The sequence below is a fragment of the Thalassophryne amazonica genome, chromosome 4 (assembly GCF_902500255.1).
Source record: "Thalassophryne amazonica chromosome 4, fThaAma1.1, whole genome shotgun sequence".
Taxonomy (NCBI): Eukaryota; Metazoa; Chordata; class Actinopteri; order Batrachoidiformes; family Batrachoididae; genus Thalassophryne; species Thalassophryne amazonica.
Genome location: NC_047106.1, coordinates 117,996,728 through 118,015,933, shown reverse-complemented (window position 1 = coordinate 118,015,933; position 19,206 = coordinate 117,996,728).

The window sequence follows — 19,206 nt, the reverse complement described above, 5'->3', positions numbered from 1 at the left end:
TTCACACCATTTCACCATAGTTTCTTACATACAGTGGCTTGCAAAAGTATTCAGCCCCTTGGAATTTCATGCATTTTAATTTGTTCATGGCATTTCAAATACAAAAAGTAGATCAGGCTTGTCAATATAAAAAATGTATAAAATTATCTTCCTAGACTCAAACTGAAAGTAAATCTGTACAACTTGCTGTAAATTAATTACAAAAAAATAAAAGCCAAGGTGATGGGTTGCATAAATAATCAGCCCCTTTGGTATAATACCTGTAAATAATCAGTTTAATTGCCAGTTTTCTTCAGATAAGTCAGGGGATGGATACATGAACATTTCCAAGTCACTGAATGTCTTGAACTTTATTTACTTTATTTATTTATTTATTTCACCATGCACAATTTAGAAATTGTGCATGCTGCATGTTTTGCATTTTGTGTCCCGAGTTTTACAGCTTCATGATGAAGTGGTACAGAGGAGGGTTTTCTTTCACCAAAACATTAAATCAAGGCTTGCATCTCAGACTGAAGCTGAACTTTCAGGTTTTCTTTTTAATAAAACCCTCCTCTGTGCCACTTAAACTCTGATAAGACTGAATTGATGGTTCTTGGTCCATTGAGACATGGGCATCAATTTGACCAGTTAACGCTCAGCCTAGGCTCATGTGTCATACATCACACTGACAAAGTGAGGAACCTTTGGGTAATTTTTGATCCTACATTGTCCTTTGAACTACACATTAGAAATATTATGAGTGCTTTCTTCCACCTGCGAAATATAGCAAAGATTCGTCCCATCCTGTCTATGGCTGATGCTGAGACCCTGATCCATGCGTTTATCTCTTCTAGATTGGACTACTGCAATGTTCTACTTTCTGGTTTACCGCAGTCCAGCATTAGGGGTATCCAATTGGTTCAAAATGCTGCTGCCAGACTTTTGACAGGAAGCAGAAAGTTTTACCACATTACATCCATTATGGCATCCCTTCACTGGCTTCCTGTCCCAGTGAGATCAGAGTTTAAGGTTCTGCTACTAGTCTATAAAATTGTTCACGGACTGGCACCTCCCTACTTAGCTGACCTAATTAAACCTTACGTACCGGCCTGGGCTTTGCGTTCTCAGGGTGCAGGACTACTTTGTGTCTCTAGGGTGAATAAGAAGTCTGCAGGCCATAGAGCTTTTCTGTGGAATGATCTCCCTGCATCAATAAAACAGTCAGATTCTGTGGAGACTTTCAAGACTTAAGACGCACTTAGGCTGAATCTCAATTCCACCCCTTGGCCCTTACCCTTACCCCTTCCCCTCCGTTTTGTGCGGGCACGAGAGACAGAGGTGTATCTCGATTCTCTTTTTGGAGCGAGGCGGAGGGGTAGGCAGAGGGCTATAAACCCCTCCAAATGGAGTGTGCATCCAGATTAACTCCATTTGGAGGGGTAGGAGGAGCTTACCACTGTCTCCACAGAAACAAACATGGCGGCAAAAGAGCCGCACAATTGTAAGTGGCTTTCATTATAAAATATGCTGTTTAGAAAGTTATAACTTGACAAAAAACTTTACAGGCAGTTGTCTATGACAGCAACGTGTATGCCACTGGATGCATGTTGCGTATATTGTCGTTCTGAAAAATATCGTAACTTCACTCGTGTGCTGAGCCATTATAATGCGCATACACACGAACGCTATGATAAGACACTTTTATTTCTGATAATAGAAAAAATCATGATAAAAGATAAGCACATTAATTTGTATGTTCATAAATCTTTGGATAATAACGATTCCTGCTGTTGGATTCAAGGTCTGTAACACGTGTGTATTTTGTTAACAAACAGGGAGCCCTGAGCACACTTGTCTCCTAATAAGCTTTCAGGCAGAAAATGAGGAGAAGTTTCACCAATGGGACTAAGTTGGAAAATATACACACACACACATGTATATGTGTAACACATAACCTGACGTCCTAATAGACTGATATTATTTATCAAGGACATTTCTAAAGGAAATAGGGCTGGATACAAAAAATGGGAGAATTTGAAAGAGAAATATAAGGTTAACAGAACTAGCTGCAGCCCATAACATACATACAGGTGCTGGTCATATAATTAGAATATCATGAAAAAGTTGATTTATTTAAGTGATTCTGTTCAAAAAGTGAGACTTGTATAATGTACGAGGTCTATTAGAAAACTAACCGGCAGTTTTATAAAAAAAAAAAAAAAACTATATGCATTTGAATCACGTGCGATTACACCAGACATGCTTGAACCCTCGTGCGCATGCGTGAGTTTTTTCACGCATGTCGGTGACGTCATTCGCCTGTGGGCAGGCTTTGAGTGAGCACTGGTCCAGCTCTCTCGGCTGAAATCCTTTGTCTGAGACGCTGCGTTGCTTTATCAAAAAAAATTTTTTTTTCAGAACCTGTGAGGGATATCCGAGTGGACACTATTCGAGAAATTCAGCTGGTTCTCGGTGAAACATTTAACGGCTGATGAGAGATTGTGGAGTTTCTTTCGCTTTAAGGACAGCTCACAAAGCGGATCGGCGCGGCGCGGTCGGAGGTGGCGTCCGTCTGGCAGTTTTGAGCTGAAAACATCCTAATTTAAGGCTCTGTTCACCCAGGTCGTCATCAGAGAACAGAGAAGTTTCAGAAGAAGTCAGCATGAGGAGTTTATGCGGACATTCCACTGTTAAAGGAGATTTTGTAATGAAAGAACGTGCGGGCAAATTCACCGAGTCGGTTCCGTGACAACGCCACAAATCCATCTGCGCTGCGACAGAACACCTCCGTGTTGAAAACCATTTGTAAAATTCAGGCGGCTTTTGATGGCTTTCAACAAATGAGTATCTGAGAAATTGTTTAACAGCTGGGCATGTTCCAACTTGTCCGTTAAGGTTTCCAACGGAGGTGTTTTTCCTGTCGCGACCCCCCGCGGTCGGATCCGGCCCAACATGCAAATCTGCCCGAACGTTCTTTCATTACAAAATCTCCTTTAACAGTGGAATATCTGCATAAACTCCTCATGCCGACCTCATCTGAAACGTCTCTGTTCTCTGATGACGACCTGGGTGAACAGAGCCTGAAATGTGGAAGTTTTCAGCTTGAAACAGCGAGACGACGACGCCTCGGAGTGCAGATCGCCGTCAGGCGCCACGGGACGTCCTTAAAGCGACACTAACAGACCAAAATCTCTCATCAGCCATTAAAGTTTTACCGAAAACCAGCTGAATTTATCAAATGGTGTCCACTCAGTTGTGCCTTACAGTTTTTGAAAAAATTTTGATCAAACAAAGCAGCAGTCTCTGAGCCATTCCTAAACAATGAAAAACGACAAGAGGGTGGGCCACTCCTCACTCAAAGACTGCCCACAGGCGAATGACGTAACCGACCGGCGTGAAAAAACTCTCGCATGCCCACAAGGGTTCAAGCATGTCTGATGTAATCACACGTGATTCAAATCCATATGGTTTTTGAAAAAAATAATAAGGTCGGATACTTTTCTAACACACCTCGTATACATTCATTCCACACAAACTGATATATTTCAAGTGTTTTTTTATTTTAATTACTAATTAATTAATTAACCAATTAATTGCTAATCAATCAATTAATGATTAATCAATTAACAGTATTAATTATTACTATTATCAATGATTAATTATTATTATTAACATTAATTAATTACTAATTAATTAAGTAGTAATATTATTTATTATTATTATTATTATCATTATTATAAATTACTAATTAATTACATTAATTATTATATACCACAAAATTCTCCAACATGATTGTGATGCATCGAAGAAATCTGCAACTTCTATTTTGTTGCATTTACGCAGAAAGGTGAGAAATAAAAAGAGCAAACAGGCTACTGCAACAAGTTGCGCTTCGGTTGCCATGTTGACAGTGGAGACGGGCAGTTTTTTTTCCCCCGTAAGGTGGAGGGGTGTCTCAATTCATAGGGCTAGAGGCATACCCCTTGTTTTAAAGGGGTAGGGGTAGGGCCAACGGGAAGGGGAAGGGGTACAAAAGAGAATTGAGATTGGGCCTTATTTTCCCTTTTGTATGGCTAGCATACTGCTATAGTTTTGTTTCATGCTTTTCACTCTTTTAATTAAATTTATTAGTAAATGGAGCGTGCCGCATCCTCAACTTTACCTAAATTCTGGGTCTTTTAGTGAAGCTTAGGGCTCGTGGCCGGCAATCACCTTAGTATTTCTTCTGTTTTTCTTGTTGATTAATGCTGGGAATTTATGCTGTATTTCTTGTCTTTCTGATGCCTGATTCTGTTTTTTTCTCTCTGTTTAAGGTGCAGCTCCATTCAGAGATGGGACTTGTATTTGTGCTGGCGACCCTCCTGTCCTGTGCACCAACAGCATTTCCTGTATATTCGTTTTCTGAATTGTTCTGTGAATTGTTCTGTAATTTATGTCTGTACCATGGCCCAAGCAGAGGGTCACCCCTTTGAGTCTGGTCTGCTTGAGGTTTCTTTTTCCTTACCACTGTTGCTCTGGGGGTTAGTAAGGTTAGACCTTACTTGTGTGAAGCACCTTGAGGCAACTCTGTTGTGATTTGGCAATATATAAATGAAAATAAATTGAAATTTACAATATGTATATGTCGCAGACATGAAAGAGTTCAGTTCAATTCATCATTTTTTTTTAATTTGGGCAACAGATTTACATGGTTGTAAGCAGACATTTGGTAAGGAACATTAGTTGTTCTGTCTCGCCCATACCCAGGCCAATACACGCACCATGTGCCTGTTTATGAATGGATTAAGTGTGTATGATATATGTTTCTCGCCCATACCCAGGCCCACACATTTGGCAGCATCAAGAACCACGGCCCCTCGCTTGTCCTTCATGATTAACAAGTTGGGCAAGGCAATGCATTCTCAGACTGCGATGACTCTTGAACTGAGACACAAATTGGATGACATCTTGGAGCAGATGCATGCCTTGCAGGTGAAGATGAAGATTTCTGAGCCCGGGGAATATTCTTGATTCATAATTGGGAATATTCTTAATTCATAATTGGGATTTGGTTGTTCAAGTGAAACTGTAAAAAGTGTTTTTCACTGCTCAAACCACAACATGGCAGGCTTATCAGCCTGAAGGACAAATTGCCCTGCTGTTTTTCTCTAGAGGAATGTCTTCGGCCTTGGTGAACATTTGGCTGTTTCTTATCACAAAGACAATAAACTGTTTCACAGGACTGAAGCATGCTCCACTTCCTCTCCCCACCCCCCCTCCTAACCCCCATCACACACACCCGACTCCGGCTTCTGCTCACGTCATCCCTTCCCTTCTGCGGGGGCAGCGCGGTTTTAGCTGCAGCAGGTCCGCCCCCCCAGCTGACGGTGGCGCGACTAAGGGTTGCTGCGAGACCTTCACCCACTTGCCTCAATTCGGATAACGGACTTCTTTAAATTTAGTGCACATAAACAATGTCAAATGTGTTTGTGCTGTCTTTAATTCTGATGTGTGTCATTATTACGGTAAACAAGTAATAATTGTGGACTAATTGCTGTCTGAGGTAACTGGAGTGTAAACATAATTTCTCCACTGTGAGATCAATAAAGTATATCTCATGTACAAAACAAGGATACACAATCCCTGTTTACAGTTGATACACTCCAAATACGATTATATGGAGTGCATGCACATGTGCATTGCATTGTTTGTTGCACAACTTGAATACTTGAAGGCACATAAATTTGTCAGTTTTGTTCTACAACCCTTGATGTGTTTTTAAAATCATTTATAGTTGTACAAATAACAGACAAGAGAAAAATGAAAAAAAAAATTTTTTTGAGTCATTACCAAGGTAAAGACATTGGTAAGTGCTAGTTATTTCTTTTTCATATTTCAGTAATAAGGATTCTTTATAAACCTTTTTAAAGTGTGGCAGATTCTTACAAAGTTTGGCATTTGCTTCTAAACTATTCATGTTTCCATTCCCCGTTTCGAAATACAAATACTTTTCAAAGTAGCTCGGGAAAATAGTTTTTTATAATTTGGTCTCTCAAATCATACTGGTCACCTCTTTTTGAAAACATGTTTAGAATACTTTCAGGAAGCGACTTTTGTGTAACTTTGAGTAGGATTTGAGCAATTTTGAATTAAACCAGGTCAATAAATGTCAATATTTTGGATTGGAGGAACAGGCAATTGTGTGCTCTCTGTATCCTACTAAATGGATTATTGTGATTGCCCTTTTCTGAACTTTACATAGTTGATCAAGATTGCTTTAATATAAGTTCCCCCACACCTCCACACAATAGGTTAAATATGGTAATATTAGTGAACAATATACAATATACTGCACTCTTTTACGAGGTCTATTAGAAAAGTATCCAACCTTATTGTTTTTTTAAAAAACCATATGGATTTGAATCACGTGTGATTACATCAGCCAAGCTTGAACCCTCGTGGGCATGCGAGAGTTTTTTCACGCCTGTCGGTGACGTCATTCTCCTGTGAGCACGCCTTGTGGAAGGAGTGGTCCAGCCCCCTCGTCGGAATTCCTTTGTCTGAGAAGTTGCTGAGAGACTGGCGCTGTGCTTCATCAAAATTTTTTCCAAAACTGTGAGGCACATCCGAGTGGACACCATTCGACAAGTTAAGCTGGTTTTCGGTGAAAATTTAAACGGCTGATGAGAGATTTTGGATTGTTTCTATCGCTGTAAGGACTTCCCACGGAGCGGGACGTCCCGCAGCGCTCCGAGGCAACGTCGTCATCCTGTTTCAAGCTGAAAACCTCCAAATTTAAGCCTCTGTTGACCCAGGACATCGTGAGACAGGAAAAACACCTCCGTGTTGATAACCATTTGTAAAATCCAGGCGGCCTTTGGCGGCTTTCAGTTGAGTGAGTATCTGAGAAATTGTTTAACAGCAGGGCATGTTCCAACTTGTCCTTAAGGCTTCCAACGGAGGTGTTTTACCTGTGGTGGGTGCACTGCGCCGGCTGCGAGCCGACACGCCAATCCGTCCGCACGTCTTTCATTAAAAAAAAATCTCCTTTAACAGTGGAATGTCCGGATAAACTGCTGATCCTGACCTCTTCTGAAAATTCTCTGTTTTCTCACGACATCCTGGGTCAACAGAGGCTTAAATTTGGAGGTTTTCAGCTTGAAACAGGATGACGACGTCGCCTCGGAGCGCTGCGCGACGTCCCGCTCCGTGGAAAGTCCTTACAGCGATAGAAACAATCCAAAATCTCTCATCAGCCGTTAAAATTTTCACCGAAAACCAGCTTAATTTGTCGAATGGTATCCACTCGGATGTGCCTCACAGTTTTGGAAAAAATTTTGATGAAGCACAGCACCAGTCTCTCAGCAACGTCTCAGACAATGAAAATCCGATGAGGGGGCTGGACCACTCCTCCCACAAGGCGTGCTCACAGGCGAATGACGTCACCGACAGGCGTGGAAAAACTCACGCATGCGCACGCAGGTTCAAGCTTGGCTGACGTAAAAAACATATGAATCAATCCATATAGTTTTTTAAAAATAAAAAGGTAGGATAGTTTTCTAATAGACCTCGTATTAAGAAGATTCAGTGGGGCAAATAAATATTTGAGCCTCTGTTGATTTTGCAGGTTCCCCACCTACAAAGAATGGAGAGGGCTGTAATTATTATCATAGGTTCACTTAAACTGTGAGAGACAGAATAAAAAAAAAAATCAGAATATCACACTGTATGATTTTTGAATAATTAATTTGCATTTTTTTTTATATATATATATAATAGAAAAACAGACCTTAATATTTGGTACAGAAACCTTTGATTGCAGTTCCAGAGGTCAGATGTTTCCTGTAGTTCTTGACCAAGTTTGCACACTGCAGCAGGGATTTTGGTCCACTCCTCCATACAGAACTTCTCCAGCTCTTTCAGGTTTGGATTTTCAGCTCCCTCCAAAGATTTTCTATTGAGTTCAGGTCTGGAGACTGGCCAGGCCACTCCATGACCTTGAAATGCTTCTTACGGAGCCACTCCTTAGTTGCCCTGGCTGTGTGTTTGTGGTCATTGTCATGCTGGAAGACCCAGCCACAACCCACCTTCAGTGCTCTTACTGAGGGAAGGAGATTGTTTGCCAAAATCTCACAATACATGAGCCCATCCATCCTCCCTTCAATAAGGTGCAGTCGTCCTGTCCCCTTTGCAGAAAAGCTCCCCCAAAAATGATGTTTCCACCCCCATGCTTCACGGTTGGGACGGTGTTCTTGGGGTTGTTCTCATCCTCCGAACACAGCGAGTGGAGTTGATACCAAAAAGCTTGTTTTTGTTCTCATCTGACCACATGACCTTCTGCCATGCCTCCTCTGGATCATCCAGATGGTCACTGGCAAACTTCAAATGGGCCTGGCCATGTGCTGACTTGAGCAGGGGGACGTTGCTGCCCTGCAGGATTTTAAACCATGACAGCGTTGTGTGTTACTAATGTAATCTTTGAGATTGTGGTCCCAGCTCTCTTCAGGTCATTGACCAGGTCCTCCCGTGAAGTTCTGGGCTTTCTCAGAATCATCCTTACTCCACAAGGTGAGATCTTGCATGGAGCCCCAGACAGAGGAAGATTGAGTCATCTTGTGTTTCTTCCATTTTCTAATAATGATGCCAACAGTTGTCTTCTCACCAAGCTGCTTGCCTGTTGTCCTGTAGTCTATCCCAGTCTTATGCAGGTCTACAGTTTTGTCCCTGGTGTCCTTAGTGTAGTGCGATGGCCTCGATTAGACCTGATTAGATCAAATATATTAATCCTCTCTCAACCACAAAAACCCACTGGAGACACAGACAGCATCTCAGAAGGAAACAGCGTACAGAAGGAAACTCTTGGTCAACTGTATTGTGAAGTCATGACTTTCAGATCCGAGATTGATGAAATTAAATCGAGACTAATTAATTCATTTGAAACTGATAAATTAATGTTTAAATCAAAGTAGCTATGCTCTTAACAATAAATAGGTGGTGCCCCATTAATGCTTAAATAATAAGTATTAAACCCTAAATCAATTATTTTGGTGACCCGTTATTTTGGGGCCTAATCCAGTCTAATTCAATTTGGGAGTTTAATTACTTATTCACTACAACTAAATGCTACATATAATTGGTCCCTGTAGTGAGGCCTGAATATATGTAAAGCAAAGTGTCTCCATTCAAATCAATAAAATAATTCACTACATTTACATTATTGGTGCCCCGGTGTGAGCCGATCGTGGTTTATACCACACCATTAATCACTACTTTCTACATTTATTGGTGTCCCGTGTGGAGGCTTTATTATTAATATCATTACATTAGACAGCTCTTTGGTCTTGGCCATGGTGGACAGGTTGGAGTGATTGAGTGTGTGGACAGGTGTCTTTTATACAGGTAACAAGTTCAAACAGGTGCAACTAATACAGGTAAAGAATGCAGAATAGGAGGGCTTCTTAAAGAAGAACTAACAGGTCTGTGAGAGCCAGAATTCTTGGTGGTTGGTAGATGAACAAATACTTATTTCATGCAATAAAATGCAAATTAATTATTTAAAAATCATACAATGTGATTTTCTGGATTTTTTGAGATTCTGTCTCTCACAGCTGAAGTGTACCTACGATACAAATTACAGACCTCTCCATTCTTAGTAGGCAGTGGCAGTCCTAGAGTGATTTACTCCCCGGGCGAAACCCCCTGCGTCCCCCCCCGCGCACACTGACGTGGCCACCACCTCCGCCCCACCACCCATGAAAACACTAACTTTGTCCTGAACACCCACAATCCCACAAATTAACTCACAACAGCTATTTTCAAGAACAAATTTCCAGTTTTAATGACTACTGCAATAACAAACACAAAGAAATTGGCACAGTCTAATGTGTCATCATCCATGGACTTATCTGCAATGATCATCTCAAAAGTTTGCAGGAGGGCATCATAATTGTTTGCCCCAGTGCTCACTATCCGTGATGTGAAATTCCATTGAGTATTTCTGGGCAACCTTGAGCAGCCTGCAGACTCAAGAAAAGACATCCTCTTTGTGGATTTTGAGAAAATGTGGCAAACCCAGAGAGTGATGCAAAAAATATTCTGCACTCAGATAAGCATTTAGCCCCCTGAGACAGAACCAGATTCAGTCTGTGTGCATAGCAATGCACAAACATTGCACTGAGGGCTATTGCTTTAACTTTGGCCTGCAAACCATTGAGAGCTGAAGCCATGACAGCAGCCATGGCTTCTTCGTAAGGAAGACAATCAAATGGCTTCGCCAAAATCCGGTCCACAAGATTCAAATTGTCTGCTGTTATGTGCAGCTTGCTATCTAGCTAGCTCGCTAGCTGGGACTGGCGCGAGGCTAGTGTGAAGTTTGTCCGCCTGTGAGTGCTTTGAGACGGGGGAGGAGCTCAGCAGCACCCGCTGCTCGGTAGGGACAGAAACTGCGATAGAAGTCAGAAAGAGTGATAGAAGTCAGTCTCCAAACACAAGCAGCTACAAAAAAACCCCACCAGAAATAGAAGCTCGATTTGTCGATTTGCCTCACTGTATTTTGATTTGTTTCATTAAAGCTACATTCTTTGCTACTTTAGCTTTAATTTTTGAAATATGGGGATCCAACAAATTTTGTAATCAAGTGTTACACCAAGAAAAGTTTGTTTGTAAAACTCTTTCTACAATAACATACCAACTTTAATTTGTATATTTGGGTTTAATTTGCGTTTTCCAAAGAACATACTTTGGTTTTCATAGTATTTAGGGATAGTTTGTTCTCAGCAAAACCATTCTTTAAGTTCACCCATTTCTTTTGTAATCTCAATCACCAATTGTTTTAAATTCTCACCTAAACACAGTATTGTTGTATCATCTGCAAATGTACCAATTTTAGCTTTTCTGAAACCATGTACAAGTCATTAATATACAGTAAGAATAGCTTGAGTCCCAGCACAGATCCCTGGGGTACACCACATAATAATGTATCACATGGATCTGCCCTGCCCCATCTGAACATACTGTTTTCTGTTTGTTAGGTAGGACTCAATCCAATTGAAGGCAATTCCCCTTATCCCATATTGCTGTATTTTTTTTCAAAAGCACCTTATGATCATTGTATGAAAAGCTTTCTTAAGATCAATAAAGATACCTTCAGAGCATTTTTTTTTTAAATATTATCTGTAATTTCCTCTGTGAGGTCCATCAATGATAGTGTTGGTGATCTATTTTTATGAAAGCCGTATTGGTTATCATTTAAAATATTAAATTTATCCAAAAATGAGTCTAATCAAGCAGTACAGAGCTTTTCTAAAATTTTGGAAAATTGAGGAAGTATTGATATAGGCCTATAATTTGAAAATTGATTTCGGTCACCATTTTTGTAAATAGGAATAACTTTGGACAGACTGGCGTCCTGTCCTGGGTGTACCCCACCTCATTAAACTCACTCATAATTTTGGTTGGATTTTTAATGTTTTGACCATTAACGATAAAACTGTCTGGTGCACCGTTATTTTTAGTTCTTCTTCCAATTCCGTCATTTATAGTGCTCCACAAAGCTTTAATATTTGTCATGTTTATTTTTTTTTTACAAATCTGTATTGTATTTGTTAGTTTGTCCTTTTATATTTCATTTCTGAGTCACTTGTTCTTTTAAGAAGAAAATTTTTGTACAGCGAGTTCTTTTTCTTACATGCATTTGCTAACCCCTTAGTAATCCAAGGATTCCTTTTCTTTTTGTTTTTTTGCATTAAATTTTGACCTTGGAAAATGCAGGTGAGGGACATGAAAGTTTTAATAAACTCATTGTATGCTGCATTAACATTGGCTTCCTCATAAACAAAATTCAAATTTTTATTTGATAAACTGGCTTTAAAAGCATTAAATGATTTTTCCATTTGTCAGTCTTTTGGCTTTAGTAAAATATTTTTCAACTTTAATCTTTTCATTTTTTAAGGTGTACAGCACAAAAACAGGTAAGTGGTCACTTACAACAGTAATCTATCACGTATCCACTATGAAGAAGCCTCTATGTGCCTGTCTGTACCTCACATGTGCCAGGTAGCAGCCTCTAGTGAGCCACGACCGACCTGTCATTTGAGCCATGTCCAGCCTCAAGTGGCTCGTGTCACCGCATATGAGCCATGTAGTGCCATGTTAATGCGACGTTGGTGCACAAACCTCCAGCCTTCCCACACTTGGTCCCTTTAAAGTGTGAGTTTTCAGTTCACAGCATCCATTCAAGATGTCACATTTTTTAAATGCAGTCCAAAAATAGACACTCGATTACAGTCTGGTGGGAGTGCGCCATGCGCCAGGCTGCTGTTCAGCTGTGTTCCAGAGTCATTATATGCACCAGACCAGCTAGAACCGAACCACGGGTTCCTGGATTGCTTCGGTGCTTCCTCTCGCTGGCTTTATTTCTTCTGCGGCATTTTGACACCGTGATCCAACTTTTAACTTTGTGTTTGTTTGTTATTGTCTGCAAAATCGCTGTTTTGTGCACACGCATTCTGCATTCCTGGACATTCGGCTTCTGCGCTCCTTCTCGCTCGCTTTATTTCTGTTGCTGGCTTTAAACACACATTTGACACCGCAGTCCAACTTTAACTTTGTGTTCATCCGTTATTGACGACATAATCACTCTTTTGTGAGCTGGCGTTTTGTGCAAATGCTCTTCTTCAGCGCGACTCATTGCTTCAGTGCACACAGAGCGCACCTCATCTGATCCATTAACAAGATGTTAAATCTATCATAAGCATACTTTTACAGCTGCTTATAAAGAAGGAATGAACATGCAACTGTTTTACCAAGCTATTACACTAAAAAATAGTTACCTTTTAAGCTGTTCCAAAATATGTTCTCCACTTCATGCAGCAGGAGAGAGAGAGAGACAAAAAGGGTCCAGGTGATTCCAGACGTGATTAGAGGTATTTTCAACATCCAAGCTCTGACAGAAAAGGATTAATCTGCAAAATAATTATTTTATATACAGCATCCAGCGCACAAAGCAGGTGGAATTGTAGTGCGCAAGAGGGCTGAGCCTGTCCTAAATAGCCTCTCAGGTCCTCATAGCTACCAGGCTTTTAGCAACCTCATCCCTCACCGCATACATGCCTCTATAATCCTTGTTTGTCCTCGTGGTAACTCGTACACAAACTGCCCATGCTGTTGTTGATCAATTTTGAACTTCTTGAAGTTAGCGCCACGCTCAGAGATGAGCCTCGCCAGTTCAATAGTCTGCCTCTAAGAGCCTCACGGAGCCACTATTCTCCCACGATTGCTGAATACCACCTCTTGTACCAAAAAAAAAACCCCAACAAAAAAAAACATGCTGCGTGGCTCATTATTCACTGTTCTTTATTTGATGGGACCAGGACTTTAGGTCCTTCAGACTTTTTTCAGCAAATGCTTCTGGGGAGCATTGGCATTCGGGGTTTTCACGTATCCCATAATCCCTTGCGTGCGAGAGAGTCGCTGCAGTCAGAACAACATAAAGAATCTACACGATAACAGTTGTAAATGAATATTATACTACGAAAATGTAATTTTTTTTATGCTTTTCGTCACATTAATAAGAGACGGCTGCATGATAACCTGAAAACTTGCTAAAACAATTATAACAAATAATCCGTGTCTGTTACGTTTAATTTGTGTGGACTTTAATAAGCACAAACCGAATTTCAGACATATTATATATATTAGTCTGGAACAAGAGGACAAACAGTGTTGTAAAGAACAATAATCAAGACGTTAAAGAGCAAAGCGATTGTAGCTCACAGCAGCTCCCACTGAAAATAGCAGAGAGACATTCTGCGATTCTCGCATGTTTACATAAAACAAACGCAATAACAACGTCTATAAACCCAGAGAATATACTCGTATTCACGAGAGTTTTAGGCACAATATAAAAATAGTTTTATGTTGCGATGTTAATGGTGTTGTCCGTGTGCAGCGGTTAAAATACAGCGTGATCAGAGTGTCTCAGTGCAGTTCTCAATGTTACTGAGATCTCGCAGCGCGGCAACCTCTCTGAGATTTTGTGGGATTTGAAACCTGAAAAGCCTCAATTGCTAAAAACCTTCAACTATGGCCCTCTTAACCCCCGCCATTTTAAGTATTTTTCTTTATTTGCATTTCACATGCCTGGAAAGTCCTTAAGCCCCTTTCACACTGGGCCTGCTTCAAGTTGCATATGCTATGTAGCTAATAATCCAGGAATGTCTGCATCAGTTGCACGCAGGAGGTGAGGCCTTGAGGAGCTCAGGTGCAGCCAAGACTGTAAAATGAGCATGTGTGTGCTCAGATTTCTCTTCTCGTTTAGATTTCTTCTTGTACAGCACTGTAGAGGTGCGCTCTGATTTCTGTTAAAAGTTTATCATTCTTCCAGTGACCGCGGAGCTGCAGCCGGCAGTCGCACGAGCGAACAGTCCGTGAGTGGATGTGGAGATGTCCTCCGTGAAGTGTATACTGGATGTGGACATGTCTTGTCGCTGGCAATCAGTCTGTGAGCAGGACTCATGGACTTTATGTAACACAATCGTGAGAGAACTTGAGGAGGTGAGCAGTCGGAGCTGCAGCCAGGCTGCAGTGTGCATTTTTTTTTCTTTTAACTACAGCCCTCTTGACTCCCACCCCCCCACCATTTTAAGCATTTCTCTTTGTTTGTATCCACTGAACTCTACACTACGTGGAATGGGCCCGATCGATCACTCTACCTTGATTGGCCGCTGAGGCGTGAAGCCGGAAAACGCCATCTTGTGTCCTCCAGAACTTCAAACGCCGATATAAAAAAGATGCTCATTGCACACGCACAATCTAGATTAATAATCGTCAATTTAGCTTTGTTTGATTTGATTTGATTTAGCTTTGTTTGCACTGCAAAATGCTGTCTTGCGCTGCAATTAATTGCCTGAATCGTGATACTCGTGAAAATCGTGGGAGAGGACTTAACATTACACAGGTATGTCCCAGCCATATGCTTTCATGTTTGTTTGTTTGTTTATCATACTGTACCATGACACTGACAACTACACTCTAAGAAATAAAATGTTGAATTTAATTGATAAAGGTAATGTAACTTTTTCCACATAACTGATGTAACGTTTTCCACATAACTTTGTCAATTAAGTGCAACACAGTATTGGGATTTAAGTAATAATGTTTCATTTGATTTAATTAATGTCAATGACAATGTTGTTTTGCACTTAACAATGTTATGTGGAAAAAGTTACCTTAACTTTATCAATTAAATTCAACAATTTATGCCTAACAGTGTATGTCATGACTTGTCCCATCAGTAATTCATCCCATTTCGTTGAAACATTAGATCGAGACAGTAGATACAAAGTACATATACAGTAGTGTTCAGAATAATAGTAGTGCTATGTGACTAAAAAGAGTAATCCAGGTTTGAGTATATTTCTTATTGTTACATGGGAAACAAGGTACCAGTAGATTCAGTACATTCTCACAAATCCAACAAGACCAAGCATTCATGATATGCACACTCTTAAGGCTATGAAATTGGGCTATTAGTAAAAAAAGTAGAAGAGGGGCTGTTCACAATAATAGTAGTGTGGCATTCAATCAGTGAGTTTATCAATTTTGTGGAACAAACAGGCCCCTGAGGTACCTTCTTGGTTATAAATTCTCCCAGGACCACTTAGAATTGTTTTTCTCATCACTACGAGCACGTGGAGGTTTCAATAATAATCTGACAGTTCGACAGTTCAAAGCAGTGTACAAACGCCTTCTCATGAGACACCACATTCACAACAATACTGGTAATTGCTCGATTCCAGACAACACCGCCATTCTACATGTTAATGCGGATCGCATCTCTGCAGTCAGTGTTGCCGTAAATATGATCTCATCAGTAGACAGCCCACAGTCAGTGATCACGACTATGCCAACCTTCTGAACATTGAACATATCACTGAATATAAGGAAGCTGCTATCAGTTACATCGGTGGCTACATAGTGAGATCGTTGCGTAAACGTATGGCTTGCATGAAGTGCGCAGAAGCACTTTCATCTTCAGATGGAGTAGCCCATGATTTATGGTTATGAAAGATCGTGGAAACTTCAGAGGTCATCGTCCAGTGTTGTCACTGTCTGTATGGAAGCAGAGAAATGTTTTCAAAGACTGTTGAAATCAACCAATGGAGGACTGCCTCAGGGGTATGGTATATCTTCAGTGACAACCACTGCCATCCTGTCGAACACCAGCCACCTGGAGTTGTTTTCAGAGCTCTGTTTTCAGAGAACTGTTGAAGACAACCACATCCACAACTTAGTGAAGATGATAGCATCAAATTACACAAGGATTAAGCTCTACCACCTTGGGAAGGAAACAACAGACTCTATCACAGGACCTAAAGTGAGAAAGCAACTCACTAAATGGATCTTGTTCCGACATCAGTGAAAAGAATACAGTTCACTAAATTCTCCACAGGTTTCAGCATTTTTAAAGCGATTCAGTGATGCTGATTTTAATTATCTTTGACCGGGAAGTTACGTAAAATTGATTATCAACAGGTTTTCCACATTAAGTTTAATACAGGCCACTCCCGTTAAAACAAACACGGTTATAATGAATTTCCTGTTGACAAAGTAAAAATTCAGGTTTCAAAATTACTATCTATATAGCTTTATATACATTAACTGTTTGGTTATTATGAAATTTTGATACAACGGAAGAAAACCACAGGTCCCAAGGACTTTGTTATAACGGGAGTTGCCTGTATAGTTTTTCCCATAAGAGTCTTAGGAATTGGTTGTACATTGGTGGTGTTGTAGTAGAGCTTGATCCTTGAGTAGATACATGTAGATACCATAATTTTTTTTGAATCTTTCAATATTCACATCAACAAACCCGAACCTTGATTTTCAGTTTTGCTTTATTATTATGTTTTCCATGAATTTGACAGGCCAGATTCAGTAATATACATTATTCAGTAATATACATGTATTATACAGTAAAACATATAATATATAATATTCTAATATATATAATATTATATAATATAATAATAATACATATATAATATATATACATATATATATATATATATCAATCAATCAATCAACTTTTTTCTTATATAGCGCCAAATCACAACAAACAGTTGCCCCAAGGCGCTCCATATTGCAAGGCAAGGCCATACAATAACCATGAAAAACCCCAACGGTCAAAACGACCCCCTATGAGCAAGCACTTGGCCACAGTGGGAAGGAAAAACTCCCTTTTAACAGGAAGAAACCTCCAGCAGAACCAGGCTCAGGGAGGGGCAGTCTTCTGCTGAGACTGGTTGGGGCTGAGGGAAAGAACCAGGAAAAAGACATGCCGAGAAGGGGGGCAGAGATCGATCACTAATGATTAAATGCAGAGTGATGCATACGGAGCAAAAAAAGAAAGAAACAGTGCATCATGGGAACCCCCCCACAGTCTACGTCTAAAGCAACATAACCAAGGGATGGTCCAGGGTCACCCGATCCAGCCCTAACTATAAGCCTTAGTGAAAAGGAAAGTTTTAAGCCTAATCTTAAAAGTAGAGAGGGTATCTGTCTCCCTGATCTGAATTGGGAGCTGGTTCCACAGGAGAGGAGCCTGAAAGCTGAAGGCTCTGCCTCCCATTCTACTCTTACAAACCCTAGGAACTACAAGTAAGCCCGCAGCCTCTAACTTGGTCTGGCTTCTTTGAAAATGTCAACTTCTATAGAGCATTATCAAATAATATTACTATACTATTTTTTTTATATTAGATCCAAATAAGATGCTGCTCCATCTGATGATGAAAGTGAGTACACGCTCTGTACATACATAAAAGGTATTTTTCAAAATATGTTAATCAGATGCTGTAAAGTTTTGAAATGTAAACAACTCATTTAAAATTGGGCCATTGCTCTAGTTGTATTTTGTTGTTTCAGACACTAAAGCTCACATAGTTAATTTTCAATTTCATAGAGTGTACATTGACATGTGTGAATGGATTGACTGCTTTACATCAACTGTGATTGTGATTTGTTGCAATGTTCCTACTCCTGCAAAACTAAAATACATTCTAATATTTACTTTAACTGATTGACCAATTATTTGTGTGCCTTTCTGCGTGTGTGCACGACATTAAAAAGTATTTGTGCATTTCATTGTGGTTGATGTGCACCGTTTGGGGGGTGTTTTGAGTGAGTGTGTGTGTGTGTGTGTGTGTGTGTGTGTGTGTGTGTGTGTGTGTGTGTGTGTGTGTGTGTGTGTGTGTGTGTGTGTGTGTGTGTGTGTTGTGTCAAATGAACATTATGTGTGACTGTGTGTGTCAAATGAACATTATGTGTGTGTGTGGTGGGGGGGGCTTTGTGCGTGTTCACAAGCATATAATATGATAGAAAGTATTCAAATAGTGTTGCATTGCAAGAGCTTATAATGACCATAGATTTAACAAGTTTTTGTTTCTATTTACTTTAGTAATCTATCAAAAACAACACTACATGTACAAGTCTTATAAATGGCCTTAACAGAGCTTAATAATATTACATAACAACTCGACGAAGGGCTTCATTCTGCAGAAATTGGTGAGTTTGACATTATACTATTGACCTGATTCCACTGTGTGGCATTTGCGCCTTTTGGGGGACGCAAGATAGCCGACGATGCAACGGCTTGGCTTCACTCGCTCAGCTGTGATGCCCATTCCACGTAGTGTATAATTCAGTCTTTGTATCTCACATGCCTGGAAGTTGTCACCATCTTATTTAGGTTCTTCACACTTTATTTTTAGTACATGCTTCTGGGCAGCATTAGCATAGGTAAAAAACTTCATGATATTTACACACTAAACAGACACTGACTCACCTCATGTGCTGGCAAGGTGCGCACTGCTTCTCACTTTAAGCCCCTTTCACACCAGGTCAACATAGAGTTGCATCATGTGGTATCATGACGACGCCAAGTTATGCAGCCTAACCCCACAATGTACTGAGGGATGCAAAGGGCATCGTGAAATGGATGCAAAAAATTAAATTAAACATGTTTAATTTCTTCACGGATTTTCGGTGTAGAGCACTGGATGCAGAAAGGAAGTCGTTTTCACACAAGTTGAGGCAACGTTACAGTACTTAACGTGACTGGATCACAAACCCACACAACACCACACTATCCAATGCCAATTTATGATTCCTATTGTGCTCCATTGTTGCTGAGCTATAAATTACGGAGGATTGTTGTGGAACTTTTCATACTGTAACACAATGCAGTAA